The sequence below is a fragment of the Periplaneta americana genome, chromosome 17 (assembly GCF_040183065.1).
Source record: "Periplaneta americana isolate PAMFEO1 chromosome 17, P.americana_PAMFEO1_priV1, whole genome shotgun sequence".
Lineage (NCBI taxonomy): Eukaryota > Metazoa > Arthropoda > Insecta > Blattodea > Blattidae > Periplaneta > Periplaneta americana.
The window spans coordinates 48,108,658-48,130,759 of record NC_091133.1 but is presented as its reverse complement, the minus strand read 5'-3'; positions in this window follow the sequence as shown (position 1 = coordinate 48,130,759).

The window sequence follows — 22,102 nt, the reverse complement described above, 5'->3', positions numbered from 1 at the left end:
CACTCGACCTCATGCTAAAGAGTAACGAGCAATGAAGTCATCACAATATCCTCAATTACTTCAATTTTTACTTTTTATTTTGAATAATAAAATAAAAAATTTTCTCAAATAATATCACTGTGCGGCAGTAGGTTTAGATGTAAACAGTTATTAATTCTGCAAATAACAACCTCAATTTTCTGTCAGTATGAGCCATTTTACACAACATTAATAATATGTAACACACACACTTGCACTTTTAATTAAACTAACACTCAACAACGCAGCGCATTCAGATAACACCAATATAGGGCAACATATTATTTTGACTGTGAGGCTAGCCGTCGCATTTCGTACCGAGATGTAGCGAATCGATACCCCCTCTCGTTAACCTCTCAAGCTTGCGAATCAAGGTCGTAGCCATGCCTTTAGAGGCTTCTGCCACATGCCTCGCACTGAACTCTAAATAGTGGATTGATTGCCAACAGTGAACTTAATATTTGGAAGGATCGAAGTGAAACTAAGTGTTAACTATACATCGTTATTAAGAACTTATAAATCTATTGTTACTAGGTATAATAACTCAAATTTTTTTGGGTAAGCTAAGCCTTAAAATCCTCTCAAGAACTTCGCCAATGATTAATTTTACTTTCTAGCCTTATCAGAACTTCATTGTTTATTTTTTATTGTTCTTTATTTTTTATTGTTAGTAAAATAATATGTACAAAAGTACAGTCTTAATTCTTTCTTGAAGGAGTAAAAACTCGTGCTCAGGGAGTTATCTAAACCCATATTTAACACAAACAAAGATAATTATTTGACAGAAAGTGCGTGAAGGAAAAAAAATATGTGAATAAATTAACTTTAAAAAATACAATTTCAATTTTAACAATCTAACTCATACAAATACATATACATATTAAATCAATACATATTCTTTAATAATTAAATTCCTAACGCTATTTTTTTTATTTCTGATACTAAAATTTTTCCAAATTCGGGTATATTTTAATTATTTACCTTGGACCAAAGTAGGTACCATGGCTAAGAGCTGTGCTTATGAAACACTTTGGTTCCTCTAGTCGTATAAAACCGGATCTTTTAGTACCATATTTATGATGATACAATTTTAATTTATTGCGATTTTTATGCATGAAGTTCATTGACCTGATATCTATATGTTTACCGTTTTAATAATTCATTACTTGTAATTCGACACTCAGATAATTAAAAGTCTTTTGAATACCGTCATGATTTTTTTTTCTTTAAATAAAGCTGTAGTTTGATAATTCTCGCAAAATATACCAATAGTGATATTAATCATTATTAATACCCACGTAAATATTTATTTACGACGGAATAACGTGCTGAAAAAGGCTTTCTAGAGATCCTTTTGAAAGGACTCGTTGAATGGCTTATTACGAAGATTAAAGTCTTATTTCATAGATACGATGGTCTAAAGATTGCATACCATTAATAATCTTGAAAATAAGATGGGAATTCATTTCTCTTCATATACTGTGGCAGTTGCCGAAATATCTTTATTATGGAACATGATTAATTCCAACCTACATCTATCAAGAGAACGACAGTTCACATTATGCTATTTATAGGCTACGGTATCAACATCACTTTCAGTAGTCATGAGAAACAATTCTCATTCTGTTTCAGGGATGTATTGAACCCAATGGGAAACCTAGTCCAGAGGCAGTGAAATGAGTTTCCTTTGAAGTGACGCCATTCTCAGAACCTTCAAATTAGCTTCGGAGCGCTTGTAATCTGTGCCACTCTGTTCTCCTGTTTGTCTTTGTGCACACTGCTTGATGAACGGTGTTTTGTGTCTTCACCCATACTCAGTCAAACTTGCTATTTCTGTCGGAAGTAAAAGTCGTGTAACAAGTGTCACTGAATCCAGCAGATAAGCTTCAAATGTTCAAAGGAATCGTTTGTCGTATACTTCTGTAATACCGAAGACAAAAGCTAACCAGAGTTGTAGAAAAGGCATATTTTCGAGCATGTTAAATAATAACGTGTGAAATTACGCAAAAAAAATATTAAACAAAAGGTCTAATCACAGAGATCTCCAAAAAAACTAAGTCTAGTACTTTATCAATAAAGCATTCATTTGTACGGTGTGAATATTGGCATTATACATACAAACACACTCAGAAAACATCAATTATTTGTATTTAAAATATGGGAGTGAAATATAGCAACAGTAGTGAGACAGAATCTTGAAAGAGAATTGTGCAAAAATATACAGAGTGTTAAAAAAAAGTATCTAATATTTTAGGAGGTGATAGTATGCATCAAAACAAGAAAATAATGTCTAATAAACATGGGTTCTACAACACATACGTTCTGAGAACTGAACATTTGTTCATAGGGGGTGCTCAATGTGAGATCCATTTATGGCAATGCATTTTTCTGCCCTACAATACAGCAGGCTACCAGATAATCATATCGTAGTTGACATTCCTGGCATTGAAGAATGATATGTCGTAAGGAATACTGAAAACAAAAGTTTGGTTGCGGATATGAGCGGGGTTCAGCAGAGATGGTGTTCTGAATTTTTGTAATCAGCATGTGTGGGCTGATGAAAATTCCCATGCACTTGAAGAAAGAAGACATCAGCGCCTATTCTCAATAAACGTATGGGCAGGCGTTCTTGGTGATATATTAAGGGCCATACGTGTTACCACAGAGATTAATTGTGGCTCGTTATCACGACTTTCTTATTAACGTATTATCTATCTTGCTGGAGTATGTGCATGTCAGCAAAGACAGCAGATGTGGTTCATGCACGATGGCACAACAGCACAATTTCCCCCTTTCTACGATCTTGTGACATAACTACTTGGATGGACAATAGATAGCATGTCTGAGTAATTTTAATTTTTCAATCGGCAGAAATTAAAATTAAATTTACAGTGCGTAAGGTACTCTTTTATAGAGTAGGTACAGAATTATTTCAACATGAGTTACTAATACGTAGGACGAAACTGGTAATTGAAATTAGATGCTATAATCTATAGTGCGATAATATGCACAAAAAAACTAAAGCCTGTATCGAAATTAACGGTCACCATTTTCAAAAATATGTTTAAATATCCATATTATGATTATTTTTCAATTTAACTTCATCCTCTATATTGTACGCTAATGTGCTGTAGACAATATACGAGTTATGTACAATGCATAATGAATACGTTCGCATGGATAACCCAGTTCGTGAGTAAAAACACTTATTGTTAATAATGTACTATATTTTTATTAAACGAACACCTAATAAAAATTATCAAACTCAAAATTGCGGTATTTCCTAGCTTACGTAAATGGATGAACTACTTTTCTTCGCTCCTATACCTAATAAATTGATTTGTTTGTATTTTACGCAGTATCATCGAACTCCAGTCGTGGAATGGGGTAACAAACGGTGTTTCCGGTTCTCAACCGTTAATCCAAAGGTACCGTCACCCTCTGAGGAGTTTAGTGCTGAGAGGAATGCAGTTCCGACTAGTCTAGTGCGGTACTGCAGTGGGAGGGAACAGTGACAGCGGCAGTCTGGAAGGAAGTACAATCATACTGAAAATACTCGCCCGATTTACGAGAGCAGTATGCCTATTAGTTTTCTAGTGTATTTTTGGCGAGATAGAGATACAACCATTCGTACTTCCGTGTTCAGAGAACCAAAGTATTGTAGAACATTTTATTTATTTATTTATTTATTTATTTATTTATTTATTTATTTATTTATTTATTTATTTATTTACTTATTTACTCAGGTGAAGTTAAGGCCATCACACCACCAGAAATATAAATGCAATCAAATAAATAAAAAGAAAAATCTTAATACAACTACAATAATATAAATGAAAAGAAGAATTATACTATACAATTTAGTGATTACTAGAATTGAATTACATTTGTAAAGTAATCAATTTAAATATACTGTACTGCTGAACTCACTTGAGAAGTAAAACTACTTGATTTGTATTTTAAGATATCACCAACAAATGATTTTCGCATTACTTTATAGGCATCTGTTTTTCGCGATACCAATCACACATATTCTAAAATTCCAATAGAATAAAACCAAAAACTTTTCCACAGCTTGTTTCCTTAAAAATGACTTGTAACGGTGAAATATTTAATATGAGTAATTCATATAATATTAACATAGCTAACATCAGGGAGATGTTTGAGCAAAAATTGCAACAACATGCTTAATATATTAATAACAAAACCATATAGGCCTAGATAAACAATATGTATATGAAATATTCACACACTACTACAAACTGAAGACTGCATATTTTTGGACGATTAATACTTCCCAATCCGCTCGGCTCGGCTTGGCTGTAGGAACAAAAGAATCTACCTGCAACCCCCCCCCCCCACCGATGGCCAGAATACCTCAGGTCCCAGCGCTAAACTCGTAGGAGGAAGACAGTATAACTAGGTTAATACTGTATTAAAATATTAGTAAAAAAATGATGTCCCTGTACAATAAAAAAATAGCGTCTTCATAGTTATCAAATTTGAATTAATTCACAGGCCTATTTCATCTTCAATAATTTACTGATCATATTAAAACACACACACACACATGATGATGCGCGTACATACTGACAAAGTACATACATATATATTTCTGTGCATGTGTACACGTTCTTACAAAATGCATATAGTCATACTTGCAAGCACACATCCATTCAAGAATCAGCATCATAATAAATGCAATGAGTTTATTTAAGTCAAAAATATATTTTATCGACACAATTTTTCTTCCCTACTTCGACCTCTACAAGGCACTGCAATATAGTCACGAAGCATTCCACAGATTCTTTTTCAGTCTCAAAGGGACACTGGTTCTGAAAAAGTGGGAAAGTTAATTGAGCGAGGAACAACTGGCAGTGAATTTTTCCAAGAACCATATACATCAGAGAGAAGGTTAATCGCCCATACGGAACCATAGCTTTATTTCTTTTCTGAAGACTTACTCAGAATTCATATCGCCCATTCAAAATATCTCGCCCTATGCAGGTTTGAAAATCAGGGAACTTCTAGAGGTGAAAATGGTAGCTAGAAGGATTTAAGTAAGATGTTCATATTCCAAATGTCTTAATTAAGTTTTGAGAGAAAATATATAACATTTCGAAATGCTCCCTTTTACTTGCTTTTAAGTTTCATCAGATTATAATTATAATATACACCAGCATATCGTGAACACTGTGCAGAAAAAGACTTTGAATCTGATACACGTGTCCAGTTCAAGAACCACGCACAAATCCGAAATTGTATTAGACTAGTAAAGTTCCAGATACCCGCACGCGTTCAGAAACCATTCTACCACTATGTCACGGGAATGCCTGCAGCTTTCCCAACAAAAGAAATTCATTTTCTACATTGTTCACTACCGAATCCTGCAGGTACCCGCTTCTATGGCAAGACATTCCGTCCACTACGCATAAAATACGTTGTTAAGGACAAATGCCATGCTCTCTTCCTACCAGCGTTATGGATAAGCCATAGTACACGCTTGTAAGAATTGGGTCAGAATCCAGGAAGCAAGAATTTTTATGAGTTACAGTCTTATGAAATACAATCCTTATAGGCCGGTGGAAGTAATCTAGAAAATATTGGGTCATATGAGCAAAAATGTAATACCTGAAGTTATGACTGGCAAAAATGTTAGCACTAAAATGCTCCAAACACAAGAATGCTAAACTTTGCACTTCTTTTCGTTCAGTTATACGTGTCAGCGGATAGAAATATACATGCTGTCACACTATAGATCAGATTTTTTGTTCATTTATACGTAGGCTCTAAACTGAATTCGTTCACATAAAAAGGGAGAAACGAATTCTTTCATACCACACGCATTACACTAGCGCTGTTCAAACGCGGCGCACATGATATACTTCTCTGGCGCCCTCCGTACGAAAGTTTAGGCCCACTTGTGTTGGCTTCAACCTGAAGTGAAATTTCAAGGAAACATATCTGTAAAGATAAGATTTTTCCCTAGCGTTCCTTTAAGCACGGCTTGGCACTTTCTTTCAAGTGTACTCATTACACTTCCTCCAAAAGAGCTACAACTAACCAGATCCATCTTTACCGTTCTTCTTGCGCTACATCAAGCATCAGCAGAATAACCGGTATTTTCATCTCTTCAAGCAGAAACACTTCCCAGAGAGAGAGAGAGAGAGAGAGAGAGAGAGAGAGAGAGAGGGAGGGAGGGAGAGAGCCGTTACAATCACAAAAAAAAATCCTACAAATAAAACTCCACAATGTTTAAGATCATACAACAGATTCACCGTTATTTAAGGTGACACAGCATATTTTTATAAATTATTGATGTCACGTTCTTCGTTGACCTCACTCTTCTCCGGGCATTGAATTCGCGTTCGACCCTCACTGTGAATTCTGATGTTTGCCGAGTGGTCTGCGCTCTCCAGAATCTTTAGTATTCTTACAATAAAACTTGAAACTATACTAAACATTACAAAAGCTGTAAGCGATCCACGTCATAATTATACAAACAGTATGCACTGTTCTACATATCCTTAAAACAATTTACCCACATTCACTTAAAAACTTTTCTTACTGAAGCTAAAACTCGACAAAACAGAATGGAGGAAGCTTGTGAATAAGGCCAAAAACCTCCTGAGGTCTTAGGTCTTAAGCTCCATGGAAATAAGTAATTTTAGAGTTTGTCTAATTTCGTGTGTACTATATCCACAGAATCTTCAGTGAATTAAAAGTGATTGAAAAGTATTGTTATTGTTACTTACTAACAAATGGGTTTTAAGGAACCCGCACGTAAATTGCCGCCCTCACATAAGCCCGCCATCGGTCCATATGCTATGCAAGATTAATCCAGTCTCTATCATCATATCCCACCTCCCTTAAATCCATTTTAATATTATTCTCCCATCTACATCTCATCTTCCCCAAAGGTCTTTTTCCCTCCGGCCTCCCAACTAACACTCTATATGCATTTCTGGATTCGATCATACGTGCTATATGCCCTACCCATCTCAAACGCCTGAATTTAATGTTCCTAATTATGTCAGGTGAAAAATACAATGCGTGCAGTTCTGCGTTGTGTAACTTGCTCTATTCTCCTGTAACTTTATCCCTCTTAGCCTCAAATATTTTCCTAAGAAACTTATTCTCAAACACCCTTAACCTCTGTTCCTCTCTCAAATTGAGAGCCCAAGTTTCACAACCATAAAAAACAACCGGTACTATAACTATTTTATAAATTCTAACTTTCAGATTTTTTGACAGCAGACTAGATGACAAAAGCTTCTCAACGGAATAATAACACGTATTTCCCATATTTATTGTGCGTTTAATTTCCTCCCAAGTGTCATTTATATTTGTTATTGTTGCTCCAAGATAGTTGAATTTTTCCATTTCTTTGAATGATAAATCTACAATTTTTATATTTCCATTTCTTATAATATTCCGATCATGAGACATAATCATATACTTCGTCATTTCGGGGTTTACTACCAAACCTATCGCTTTACTTGCTTCAAGTAAAATTTCCTTGTTTTCCCTAATCGTTTGTGAATTTTCTCCTAACATATTCACGTCATCCGAATAGACAAGAAGCAGATGTAAGCCATTCAATTCCAATCAATCTTTAATTTTGCCCACTAATCTTACTCTCTACTGTGAATTAATATATCCATACAATATCATGAAAGCCACGAATGTGTAATCAGCTTAAAAAATCGTGAGTAGACTCTGCTGAGAAAGTCTTACAGGAGTCCATGTCTGTGAATAACAGTAATTTATAATACAATACGAAAAAATCTGAGTAGTCAAAGTACATGTATAATTAACTTTCCCATTGATTTCAAATTCGTCTTCTTTACGCTTGTCTGAAATCGTGTAAAATTACATTCAAACTCATGCTTGAATTCCTACGGCTCAGCCCAATGTGTATATGTATCTATATAACATTCATTTGATTATCTACTGTAAATAAAGGTCAATTATAAGAGAACATTTACTCTGCAGAGAATTCAGAAACTGATTCACGGCACAAAAGCTCGAGTCCAAAAGCCACACACCCAGACGACTATATTGCAGCCAATACGGGCTCTGTTCTGTTGCAAATGTAGCTAAATGTCAATACAAAAAAGGAGCGTTAAAAATGGGCTCATAAAGTGGGTCATCGGTGTAGGATGATCCTTTGGTTCAGAGATAAAAGAGCTGCTCTGTGAACTACATGTCGTTCATAATTCGAGCAGCAATTCCCATAGCATATAAATCATGTGTCAGTCACTTGTTAGGAAAAGGTTACCCATAATATAATATAATATAATATAATATAATATAATATAATATAATATAATATAATATAATATAATATAATATAATATAAAATAATATAATATAATATTACTAAGATTTATTTAAAATCATCCGTCCTCAAGTGAGGTTGACCACTGGGATCCGGAATTAACAAACATAAAAGATAAAGGGAGATGAAAGGAGTAAAATAATTATTCGATTTGTACATTAAAACAAAAATGTATGTGTTGACATACAGGCTAAATGATAGTGTAGAATTTGAAGAGACGCCTTCAGAATTTCCATCACAATCTTCTGTATCTCATAAAAGGGAATTTAAAAAGATTTAAGCATATTACATGTAAATTTTGGTAAACAACCCCTCGCTCCAAATAGTAAGCCTGTAACATCCCAATTGTTATGGAAGACAAGGTACTATACATATTTAGCTCGATTGTCATCATTTATCTGCAGTGCCCGATTCGTGTCTCGCTCAAAGCAAATCGTAGGGTCTAAGACCATCGCTTTCTGGGTTCTTCTATTGATGGCAATTATATCCACCCTTCTATGAGAATCATCTTCAGACACACAATGAATCTCCTCATGTACTTCTCATCCTCTGTTTCTTAGCAGGTTACAATTACTGTAAGGGTACGATGGTGTCTGTTAATACGCAGTAACTCCCCTTTCTTACAGAATCCCAGTACGTAGCCAAGTGTTTCAGTCCCACTGCAGCCGGGATGGCGACATCTATATAATATAATATAATATAATATAATATAATATAATATAATATAATATAATATAATATAATATAATATAATATAATAGGTCTACAATATAAGGCAATTTCGTGAAACTAAGATTTCAGTGCAAAACTGAGGTTCAAATTTAAACAAAAATGAGTGTTTTTAATGTACGTATATTATTAGGTTTCAGGAAGTTACATGTCAGCATTTTTATTTCAAATAATGTTCGAACTTTGCAGAACACTAGAAGTCACTTTCGCAACATACCTCCTGTAGCTCAGTTCCAGAGCACGACTTTATCCCACGAACTCCGGTTCGATTCCCAACTTTGTCTGCAGTGATTTCAGTCTTTAACAAGATGGGTGACACAGGTTCTCATGTTCCCCTTAACACTGAAAATTATATCACACACAGGCTTTACAATGTATCAAACATATTCCTGTGCTCAAAACTCATTATTTCAATTCCTAACCCGTTCTCGCCATTACTATAATTTCATTATTCTTCTTTTATTCATTTCCTTCATTCTTTGCTTAATGTCATATTTACACGTAAGACTTAGTCTTCCCTTCTCAGGTGAAATCCATTCTAAAATTATTTTGAGTAACCTCTCTCCTGACACCATTTTAACACGTCCACATTTAATAATTGTTTTGATGAATTTAACCTAATATCGAATTTTCATTCCCATTTTTCGAATAAATGTATTTATCTCTTTTTGATATTATTTCTGACCTTCGCCAATTGTTCATCTTTGTTGCCAAAAAGTTCCTTCTGAAATTCGAAATTTCTGATGCATATGAATTTAGACTTATATTGTCCCAAAGAAGGTAATTTGTGTTTATCTAGTAATCCGCTTGTTCCGCAGGATATCATTAGAAGTAAGTTAGTTAAAGATAATCTTCCCAATTTTATTCTTTGTTTAATTTAATTTTCCCATTTTTCATCTCAAGTAATTTTAACACAAATAAATATGTTTTCGTCACTATGTTAAAATAATCCATTCCATTTCTTTTTATGAGTAATATCCTACTAACCACATACAGGGTGTTAAAAAAGTATCCAATATTTTAGGAAGAGATAGTATGCATCAAAACAAGAAAAAAAGTCCAACAAACTTGGGTCCTACAACACATACTTTCTGACATCTGAACATTTGTTCATAGGAAATGCTCAATGTGACGTTCATTTACGGCAATGCATTTTTCTGTCCTACAATACAGCAGACTACCAGATAATTATACCATAGTTTTTGGAATACTGGTACGTCGCAAGGAATACTGAAAACAAAAGTTTCGTTGCAGATATGAGCGGGGTTCAGCAGAGTTGGTGTTGTGAATCTTTGTAATCAGTATGTGTGGGCTGACGAAAATCCCCATGCAGCTGAATTAATAAGGCATCAGCACTGATTCTCAATCAACGTATGGGCAGGAGTTCTTGGCGATAGATTTAGGGCCATACGTGCTACCACAGAGATTAACTAGGGCTAGTTATCTGGATTTTTTTATTAATGTATTGGCTATCTTGCTGCAGTACGTGCCATGTCAGCAAAGACTACAGTTGTGGTTCAAGCATGATGGCACACCAGCACATTTTTTCCGCAATGTGCGTGAACACCTGACGCTGAAATTTCAGGACCGCTGGATTAATCGGGGAGGCCGAACACCTTGGCCTGTTCGTTACCCAAAACCTAAATCCCCTAGATATTTGGTTATCAAGAACAACCAAGTCAATTTCAAAGAGTGTGTGATTCCTTACGCCGAAGGGCAGAGGAATGCATTGCCATAAATGGACGTGACATTGAGCACCTCTTACGAACAAGTGTTCAGATCTCAGAAAGTATATGTTGTAGGATCCATGTTTATTAGACATTATTTTCTTGTTTTGATGCGCACTAGCACCTCCTAAAATGTTGGATACTTTTTAACACCCTGTATTACATAAGATGTCCCTTGACATCGGAAACAAAATGGGAGATGACTAAAATTTTTATGAAGTTACAGTACCTTGCTTCTTACTTACCAGACACGGACGTGTGACAATGTATTTACTGTAACAAACAACGTGTTCATTAGGACTTCGAGACTTGCTTGAGCTTCATAAAAAGTTGTTGCTATTTCCACAATTTAACACGACTCTTTCTATTCTCTCCTGAGAAATGTAATTAATTATGAGAAATCTCTTGTCATTAAGTCTTCGTACGTTGGAATACAACTTTACTCCATGTTTTTTTTTTTTTCTTTCATTACTTTTGTAACACCGATGTAAATTATAGCTGTTCTCATTTATCTTCGTTTCGTTTTTCTAAGAGTTTCAAAAATCCAATTTCTGCATCCGCCAGTCTCTTTCTCCGTCTCCGTCTCTATAACAGTGTCTCTTTACCTCTATCTCTCTATTAGTGGCCAACACTCTGAGCCGATATTGTCTACACTTCGTAAAATACCAATACAGTCTGAAATTTAAAGTTAGTGTTGTCACTAGCGTCGTGCAATACAGGCGCTATGTTCTGTTAAGTCTGTCGAGTATGATGTACAGTAGCGCTCAAAAGTATTATGTAGTTAAGGTTTTATGTTGTCAGTACTGTTTGCATGCAGTTACAACAACGCAAAGCACACAGCTGTGAGTAGCGTCATATTACTGTGGTTACGTATCTAGGTTACAGGGCAAGTTCATAGAATAACAATGTAAATGAACAGTCAGTTCTAGATATAGTGAACTCGATTATAGTGAACATTCGGCTATAGTGAATCCAAATTGTTGGTCCCGGTCCGCATACATTAAAAAGTACATTAATATTTCCGTTTATAGTGAACCCTCACTTCGGTTATAGTGAACCCTCACTTCGGTTATAGTGAACCTAAAATTAGAATGCAGTTTTAAAATGGCCAAAATGGTAATTCAGGATACCCTTTTTATATATAACTTCCAAGAGTATGTTCAGAACAAAATCTCAAACCTTCTACTCCTTAAGTGCAGTGAAAGACAAGGGTTCGTTCAGCTTCCTGAACAGTTTGAAACATGTTAAAGAAAATAGTGTAAGCAGTGAGGGATAAAAGGAAAGATTAGTTCTGACTCCTTTAAAAGAGGTTATTAAAAGAATAGGAAGAGAAAGTGTTTTCTTTTGTAAAAAGGAGTAGAGTGATGACCAAAAGGTAAATACAAGACAGATTACAGTATAATGGTCCTCAACCCTTCCTCCCGCATCTTTGTAAAAGTGAACCCGGGGAAATTTCAAGGCCGAGTACATCGTAGCATACCTCTAGTGGGAAAAGGTGCGAAATTGGTCACTGCCTATTACCTATATGGCCAGGTTATATTCAAGTTTCTAACTATGACCATCAGGATGTCGAAGTTAAAAGTGTTAAGTTGGAAGATAAAGAAAACACCAGTTCTGATATTGAACATGGTCTTTTCCAACTGGGCCCTTACTGTATGTATAGCAACGTCAGTAGTATAAAAACAGACACTTCGATTTTAGTGAACCTCGGATATAGTGAACGAAATATGCTAGTCCGCAGAAGTTTACTACAACCGAAGTTGACTATATATTGCATTAGCTCATAAGTATTTTATGATTTGTTTTGAATGCATGGTATACATTAAATTTTGGTGTTTAGGTGTTTAGGAAGTGCTTGTTTATTTGTATATATCTTGCAACCATGCCAAAAAATAAAATAACATAATGTTTATTTTGGTATTCAGTCTAAATGACTTATCATAGTTTAAAAAAAAAAAAAAACTTCAACAACACTTACAAATGTAAATATTCATTGAATGTTAAAAACAACTTAATGTGCTAACGTTTTCGCCCTTAGGCATCATCAGGCACTTGATCAAACAATATTGCATATATAAATTTACATTATGATGGCTGTAGAATATATATTAAACAATTTTTACCTAACATATTTAAAAATCATGTGTACAAATCAAATGATTGACTAACTGTTTGAAATGATTATCATTATCTCTATGGTAATAAACAAACAACCATGGAATTCAAATTAAGTTAGGCCTACATAAATTGAAATGGATTAAATTTGTATAAAATTATCTTATAATAAAATTGATTGTTATTTAATAGTACATTATGCAACGAACCTATAATGGTAGTAGTTGAGACGCGACTATGTTTATGAAACGAGCGCAAGCGAGTTTCATAATTTTCATATGAGCGTCTTAATTACCATTATAGGCAAGTTTCATACGACTTTTTATGCTCGACCATATCTCTAACTTGAAATTATTCATAAGTATTCATGTTATTCTTATCCGACTGGGGAGCGGAACTGACCCTGTGCAATATCTCGTAAATTGTGAGATGTGCGCAGACGCGAAAGTATTGATTTCTTCCGAGAAACGAATGTCATTGACCTTGATATAATCAAGAGAGTAAAATAAACATTAATCTTGATATAACCTTGAAATTGATTTAGACACAAAAACGTGATGACAAATTGAATTTATTTAAATATTATTTACAATTAACGCTAATTATTATAGTAACAGAACATAACCTTCTGCGACAGTATTGGATTTCCAGCCTCCGTGACGTTTCGCTAGTTGTCTTTCGATTGCATATCCGAGAATAATCGATACTTGCGCTTTCGTATTGCTACAATGGTGTTTTCTGATTGGTGGAACACCTGAACTTTAATGAATAGGTGTACTTTAATGAGGTCCATTAAAGGGCTGCTACCAGGTGCATAATTACTACATTTTGGCATGGTCGAGCATAAAAGGTGTGTTGTTATTGATCGTATATTTTACTAAATTACTAATAATGTCATTAGGCCTATTATACAACATAGTAAAATCATATGGTTCTTATTAAACAATATTAAGCTTCATAATAATCCAACATCTAGATAATTTCTGTTGGTTGTAAACTTGGAATGCAGATAAGGTTGTCACTGGGAGGATAAGCATTCTTGGTGGAATCCATTCTCTAATACAGTATATGTTTATCGTAGAGCGACTGATATGAATGTATTAAAGTGTGAAAAATTAAAGAATTATTTACTATAAATACTCACATTTGAGTTCAAACAGTAGCCCTATATATGTGAAGCAATAAATCATGTGGATTGACATTTCGGAGTTGAGTTTGTATATAGAATCAATTTGATGTAGAATAGGTCTATCTATAATGAAACGTAATATGTCAGAATACTGTATATTAAGTATTATTTAAAAAATCTATGACGATTATATTAACGCATTTACAAGGTACTGTGGCTAGCGTGGTAACAACGCATCTTGACGACTGATTTCATATGAGTAGCCTGTGGTTATATGCAACAAATAGTCAGTTGCAGAAGCCTAATGCAGTATTTGCTGGTGATATTGTTGGGGATTTTAAAGATTTTAGAAGCATGATGGTAAAAAAAATCGAGGAATAAAATCAATCGTTAAGTGAGCCGTGGGATATAACGAAAATTCTTCAAAAATATGGTGGGAGAGAGGAGATTTGATAGTATAAGTCTAGATCATATAAATATAACAAATAGCTAATCCTTATGTTAAAATCGGTAGCACTTTGAAGAGAACAACTGCCAGGATCGCCACCCATCCGCCGTAAACGAACACGAGATGGCAGTACAGACGCGTCGCTAATGCAAGTCAAATGAGAGTTATGGCGTGACTCCTTATGTAACAACTAGATGGTAGCATAGTAAACCTGACAAAAGTCGTTACCGTCAAAGCTTATAAGGCCGAGCAATCTTGAAATATAATATGATCTAGGGTATAAGGAAGACAAGCGAGTGAAGAAAGTACTATCTACGAAGATGTGAGACGAGTGGTCAGTGAAAGAGGTAGAGATCAGTGATGGATATCGACCTGTTTTACTAAGGTAAAGAAAAGACTAGTGAACAGTAATTCTCGAGTTAACAAGTGATCAATATTAGTGAACTAGTAAAAGAGCAAGAAAAGAGAAAATGGAAAAATGAATATCAAGGAATCAGAGTTAACGAAGGTGTGAATAGCAGGAATTATGGATGGTGCACATAAGTTGTTATAGCAAATAGTGAACTGAATAACATATCGGCTGTAGAAGTTAACTGGTATAGAAAGTAAAATATGTGTGAACTAGTGAATAAATAATGAATAGCAAAAACAAGGTAGGATAAGTATTAAATAGACGATGGACTGAGCAGCAATAAGAGAGATAGCTAGCGGGATTAGGGTAGTTTTATTAAATTATACTGCAAAGAAATGTTATTTGTAATGACTGTTAATGATGGCACAGTATAGCTACGTGAAAATGTGAGGTTCATCATTACATGTAAGAAATTGTGTGACGAAATATATATCATATTCTATATTAATTAAACGATTTTTTTCGAGTCAACGTGTTCATATGTTCGACCATATTTAGTTATTTTGCACTTTCACACCAGATTTCACAGTTTTCGCGTTTTAAACATGTTAACTCTAGTAACTAACTATGCACCCATGTAAACAATAATAATACCGTCCTTTTCCTGGAACTGGCAAATGTTTTCAACCAGTATAAACAACAAAGAATCGTAGAAAACACATTGCGTTGCTTGTTTACTTTCGAAAGTCGTTGAGGAAATGAAGCACCACTCATTATACACTCACGCGTTAACGCACTCGTTTTCGTTTCAAGAAACAAAAAAGTACCGAGAGGACAATCGTTTCTACTGCATACACTGGCTGTTAGTTCTGTGCGTCAACGCAACTCGGAGCGTTCCCTTTAGTGTAGCTGGAAACCTACTACGCACAAAAATAAAGCTTTTGTTCTGGTTAGCAAAATAACAGAACATAAGTCTGTTAGTCAACATTATACAGTCGAACCTCGATACAATACTTTTCTGAGAACTATTACATTATGGTTATTCTTGTATTGAAGGGTTACAAAATTTTGCCCAATTTTATGTTCCGAGAGAAATTAAAGTAGAAATGACTATAAAGCTACATTACATTACTCACTTACGCCTTTTAAGGAACCCGCAGGTTCAATGCCGCCCTCACATAAGCCCGCCATCAGTCCCTATCCTCAGCAAGATTAATCCAGTCTCCACCCTCATATCCCACCTCCCTCAAATCCATTTTAATATTATCCTTCCATCTACGTCTGGCCTCCCCAAAAGTCTTATTTCCTCCGGCATCCCAACTAACACTCTATATGGATTTCTGGATTCGCCCATACGTGCCACATGTCCTGTCCATTTCAAAAGTCTGGATTTAATGTTCCTAATTAGGTCAGGTGAACAATACAATGCGTGCAGTTCTGCATTGTGTAACTTTCTCCATTCTCCTGAAACTTCATCCTTCTTAGCCCTAATTATTTTCGTAAGCACCTTATTCTCAAACACCCTTAATCTCTGTTCTTCTCTCAAAATGAGGGTCCAAGTTTAATAACCATACAGAACAACCGGTAATATAACTGTTTTATATATTCTAACTTTCAGAATTTTTCTGAGCAGACTTGATGATAAAAGCTTCTCAACCGAATAATAACATGCATTTCCTTATTTATTCTCTGTTTAATTTCCTCCCGAGTATCATTTATATTTGTTACGGTTGCTCCAAGATATTCGAATTTTTCCACCTCTTCAAAGGATAAACTTCCAATTTTTATAAGTATTTTCATTTCGTACAAAATTCTGGTCATGAGACATAATCATATACTTCGTCTTTTCGGGATTTACGACGAAGTGAAGAGAAGCGACTAGAAGCATTTGAAATGTGGATATGGAGTAAAATGGAACTTTTGTAGTGAACAGACAGAATAAAAAATGAAGCTGTGTTGGAAAGAGTGGGTGAAGAAAGAAAGATGCTGAAACTGATCAGGAAGAGGAAAAGGAATTGGTTGGGTTACTGGCTGAGAAGAGACTGCCTACTGAAGGATGAAGGATGCACTGAAAAGAATGGTGAACGGGAGAAGAATTCGGGGCAGAAGAAGATATCAGATGATAGACAACATTAAGATATACGGATCATATTCGGAGATAAAGAGGAAGGTAAAAATAGTAAAGATTGCAAAAAGCTGGGTTTGCAGTGAAAGACCTGTTCTTGGGCAGAACACTACGAATGAAATGAATACTGGACCATACAGGGTGCATAAAAAGTGTCGCATATTTTTATATGAGGTAATATAAGTGTAAACTAGAAAAAAAGTTTCTGTAATCATGTGCCCGGAAACAAGTATCTGTTGAGATATGGGCCATGCTGCATTGTGGCCTATGATCGTCATTCGTTTTAAAATGCAAAATAATAGTGCATGTTTTGAGAGTGGATAGCATCCCTCAACACAAATAAACAGAAAATGTAGTAGTAAACGAAGGTCCAGGATACTACGGAGTCTGTCATTTTACTTGCGATAGTAAGTAAGTACAGTATTCAGAGTTGTAGGGTGTTTCTTTTTAGGCACGACGGGCACCATCCCATTTTCTACGCCTCGTGTGACAATACCTAAACCAGAGTTTTAATGGGCTTTGGATTGGTCGAGGATGTTCAGTAGCGTGGCCTCCCCGATCACCCGACCTAAATCCTTTGGATTTATGGCTATGGGGACATTTAAAGACATTGGTGAATACTACATCCATCGAAAACGTACGAACGTTACCGAGCATGTATCCAATGCATGTGAGCAAATCCGACAAAAGCCAGGTATGGCCGCAAGAGTTCGTGATTCAGTGAGAAGAAGGGCTTGTGCATGTGTAATAATGCGTTGTAAACACATAGAGCACCTTCTGTAAAGTCTACGTAACAGACAGGTGGGTATCGTAGGCTATAATACAGCATGGCCCATATCTCAACAGATATTTGTTTCCGGACACATGTTTATAGGATCTTTTTTTCTAGTTTCGACCAATGATCCCTCCTGTGAAAATATGAGACATTTTTTAAACATCCTGTATATTTTTCCGCATCACAACACGTGCAATTGTGGACATCCGGTTTCACTGTTAGGTTGGATGAACAATAGTGTTGGAAAAGTAGATTTTTTTAACTTCTGAAGTGGTGGTGATAGCGACGATGCCGTTGGTGAAAGTATGTTGGTGCTGGTGGTGGTGATGGTGGTGGTGGTGGTGGTGATTATGAAGATGGTAACGATGGCGACAAAAATAACAATGACAATGACGAAACATCATTAATTAACATTAGATCTGCTTGCTTTCTTTGTAACTCCACAATACTTGCATCACAATGTTTTGATTAGATGAGAGAATCAGTTTTGCTACTATTGACTGACAAATAGATTTGTGGGGAAAGTTCTTCATACAGCGATTTCGTTCTAGCGTCATAATTTTTGTAGCTTTTCAACGAACGAAAGCCATGTTCTCTTCAAGTTGAATAGAATTTGATTCCAAGATTGAGGATAAGACATGCAGGGGAGCAGAAGATAGTTTACTACGCTTCAACACACTCAACTGAGTAGACAGACAAGCTTTTAATATATTTCCCTCTACTAACCCGGCTTCTCGTTCAATATTCATTCTAGAAAAAAAACCTACGTAGATACTAGTCAACCATAATAAGAACTTGATTTAGAATTATTCAGATTTTATACTGTGTAATGAAAGTTAGAATTTATAAGAAAGTTATATTACCGGTTGTTCTGTATAGTTATGAACTTGGATTCTCACTTCGACAGAGGAACAGAGATTAAGAGTGAATAATTTCAACGGAAAAATTGTTCCGGAGTCGGGTATCGATCCCGGGACCTCTGGTTAAACGTACCAGCGTTCTATCAACTGAGCTACTCGGGAACTCCACCCGACACCGTCTCAACCTTTCCCTTTATATCCACACAACTCGCGTGGTACGTTCAACCAGAGGTCCCGGGATCGATACTCGGCCCCGGAACAATTTTTCCTTTGAAATTATTCAAATCTGCTTTACAGGGAGCTTTACCTGAAATACTAGATTTGCAGAGATTAAGAGTGTTTGAGAATAAAGTTCGTAGGAAAATATTTGGGGCTAAGAGGGATGAAGTTACAGGAGAATGGAGAAAGTTACACAACACAGAACTGCACGCATTGTATTCTTCACCTGACATAATTAGGAACATTAAATCCACACGTTTGAGATGGACAGGGCATGTAGCACGTATGGGCTAACCCAGAAGTGCATATAGTGTGTTAGTTGAGACAGAGAGACCGTAGGAAAAAAGACCTTTGGGGAGGCGGAGACGTAGATGGGAGCATAATACTAAAATGGATTTGGGGGAGGTGGGATATGATGATAGAAACTGTATTAATCTTGCACAGGATAGGGACCGATGGAGGGCTTATGTGAGGGCGGCAATGAACCTGCGGGTTCCTTAAAAGCCATTTGTAAGTAATACTAAATAATATGAGTTATATATCGTTAGTAATCCTTCCATGTATCTTCAATTTGGCTATTCGATAGAGCGACATACTATAAACTAGAAGAGTCTGAGTTAAAACACAGGTGGAAGGAGAATTTTTCATCTCGTAAAAACATTCCAAACTGCTCCTCGATCGTTTCAGTTTCCTATATAAAAAAAATTGGTATCGGAAGAAAATGACTATCGGATTGTGTTACAGACCACATCATCTTATTGCACCCAGTTTACCTAAGTGTGAGAGCTCCATCTTCTAAGTAGGCCTACATGTAATGTTGTGTAAACCAGAATATTTATTTTACCACTATAGCTGAAACTGTAGCATTTCTAGCTATAAGTTTAGCTGAGGCACATTGCATTATCTGGTGCAACAATAAGTTTACGGCCTACCCATTAGTATTATTATTATTATTATTATTATTATTATTACTATTATTATTATTATTATTATTATGTTACGGTATATTTCTTAATACAGTATGTTCAATGATGAGTGAAAAGAAGCAATACAGTACGACTGTATTGCTTCTTTTGGCTCTGTATTTAATTGTGTCATTTTCAATCCAAACAGGTTTTTCTTTATTACTTCCCTTATAACCTCTAATCCAAAACTCTACACACATTGTGTTTTACTCCAACTTTTGTTTATTGTTATACCACAATTTAAGTTGCATAGTGAAGACGATTTTTTAGCATGATGGGTTCTACCCACTATGCTGTAAGGCTGCGACGTTTTCCTAAACAAGAATTAGCCCATCAAGGGCCAGTGAATGACCACCACGATCACAAGACATCACCCCAATGGACTTTTTTTTGGGGGGTGTTGTCAAGGATAAAGTATTCTCACGGAAACCACTCATTGCTGATGACATTAATCAATTTAAAACGGAAGCATATCATGAAATTGCAGAACATAAACATAAATAATCTTATAACATTTTTATTTTTGAAATGAAATTTTCTCACACCCGTCCAATTAAAAAAAAAAACAAGTTAAATTTCATATTGCATCGGTTTCATTTCATTACAAGGTCGGTACTCGCGGTAGATTTCTCTATAATAAAGAAAGTACTCCTGGCTTATGCAGCAAATGCTGCAAACTAAGTTCATTAGAAGTTCAATTTTTTTTTTCAGATTTATTTTCAACGAAGAATACCAGACATTTTGAAAGTTATTTGCTTCCATAGTAATTCCCTCAGAATGGTGCTTTTATGCCAAATACTTTTTCTTGAGCGTATCCATCGTAAGGTCTTGAGTTTCAATAGCAATATTGCTATCTTACGTAAGTTTTGTTTTCAGTAACATATATTACCTAATATATAGCCGTTACTCAATTAATTATAGAAATTAAGATCTAATTTAATATATTCTCTACGTCTACTTATAAAATCTCAAAAGGTTTCACTTTCATATCATCAATATAGTATCTATTAATGTGTATAATTAGTGAAAATACTCGTATCGTGGTATTAACTATAATAATCTTTCACTTTTAATGGTAATAATGTCAAACATTCTTAAGTTTTGTAGTTTTTAATATCCAATACACAGCTGTACTCAGAAAATTGCACATGAATCAGACCTGTAAATACTTTTAGTAAGTATTGAAGTTTTAATAACCAATATAGAAGAAAAAATTACACGAATGAAGATCGACATATTGGCATTATGATGGCAGAGGATCTGAGCTCTAAACAAATACCTAACTATAGATATTTGCTATAAATATGTCAGCAATCCTGCAGGTCATGGCCTTCGTGTGATATTGTTTATTGTAGTATGTGTGTGTTCTGTTTTATTCTGAAAAGTCATTACTTCTCAAAGCTGACGACAGATGGATGTTGGAAAATAGGAAAATTATGTAGGAAAATTGATATTTCCCTGAAAACTACTATTTTTGTGCATATCTTTGGGTTCCACGCTTCAAAATGAGGGGTCATTCATTAAAATCCGTTCAGTCGTTTTCTCGTAATTTCCATTACTAGTTCAAATTATGTATATAGATTATTATAATTCGAACGTGCTACAACACCAGGCACATGGATTATATTGAAGGAGGGATAGGAGAACTATGCCTTACGTCGATGTGATAAATTAGTGAAGATAAAACGATTATGGATAAAAAAAATAATGAACTCTAAATATGTCATTTTTTTAGTTCAAGCGGTAGTTCAAACTGGGTAACCGCCCCTTGCGTACGCCTCTGAGCCTACCACAGATGGTGAGAATGGAAAGGGTCGTATAATCGGGTTAGCTTTGGTGGTATGTGAAAACCGTCCGTTCGATATTTTTGGATTAAGTTAGGACCAGGTTAAGATTAAGGGTCCTCTCTCGCAGCACATAAAACGAGGAAGCAGATCCCGCCGAGGATTTTAGCTTCAAAACATTTTCTTTGTAACTGCACTAACAACCTAACGCTAGCAACGTCCTCAAATTCGGGCCGCGTGCTAAAAACAAAACTTCTAACCTTTCTCATCTTAGTTCGCAACTCTTAACTTGTAATTTCTATAATCACTCGAAACAAAGAGCGTGTTTGTATCGCACAGTACATGACAGATTTACTAAATGTGTGTCCGGAGTATTATCGCGACTGCGTTCGAGACAACTGACAAGAATAGCTACAAATTTAGCCTTCAGCGATTAAACATAATAGGCCTATGATACATCATAACATAACAATGTAATATATGTATAGGCAGCGAATTTCAAATACAGTGTAATT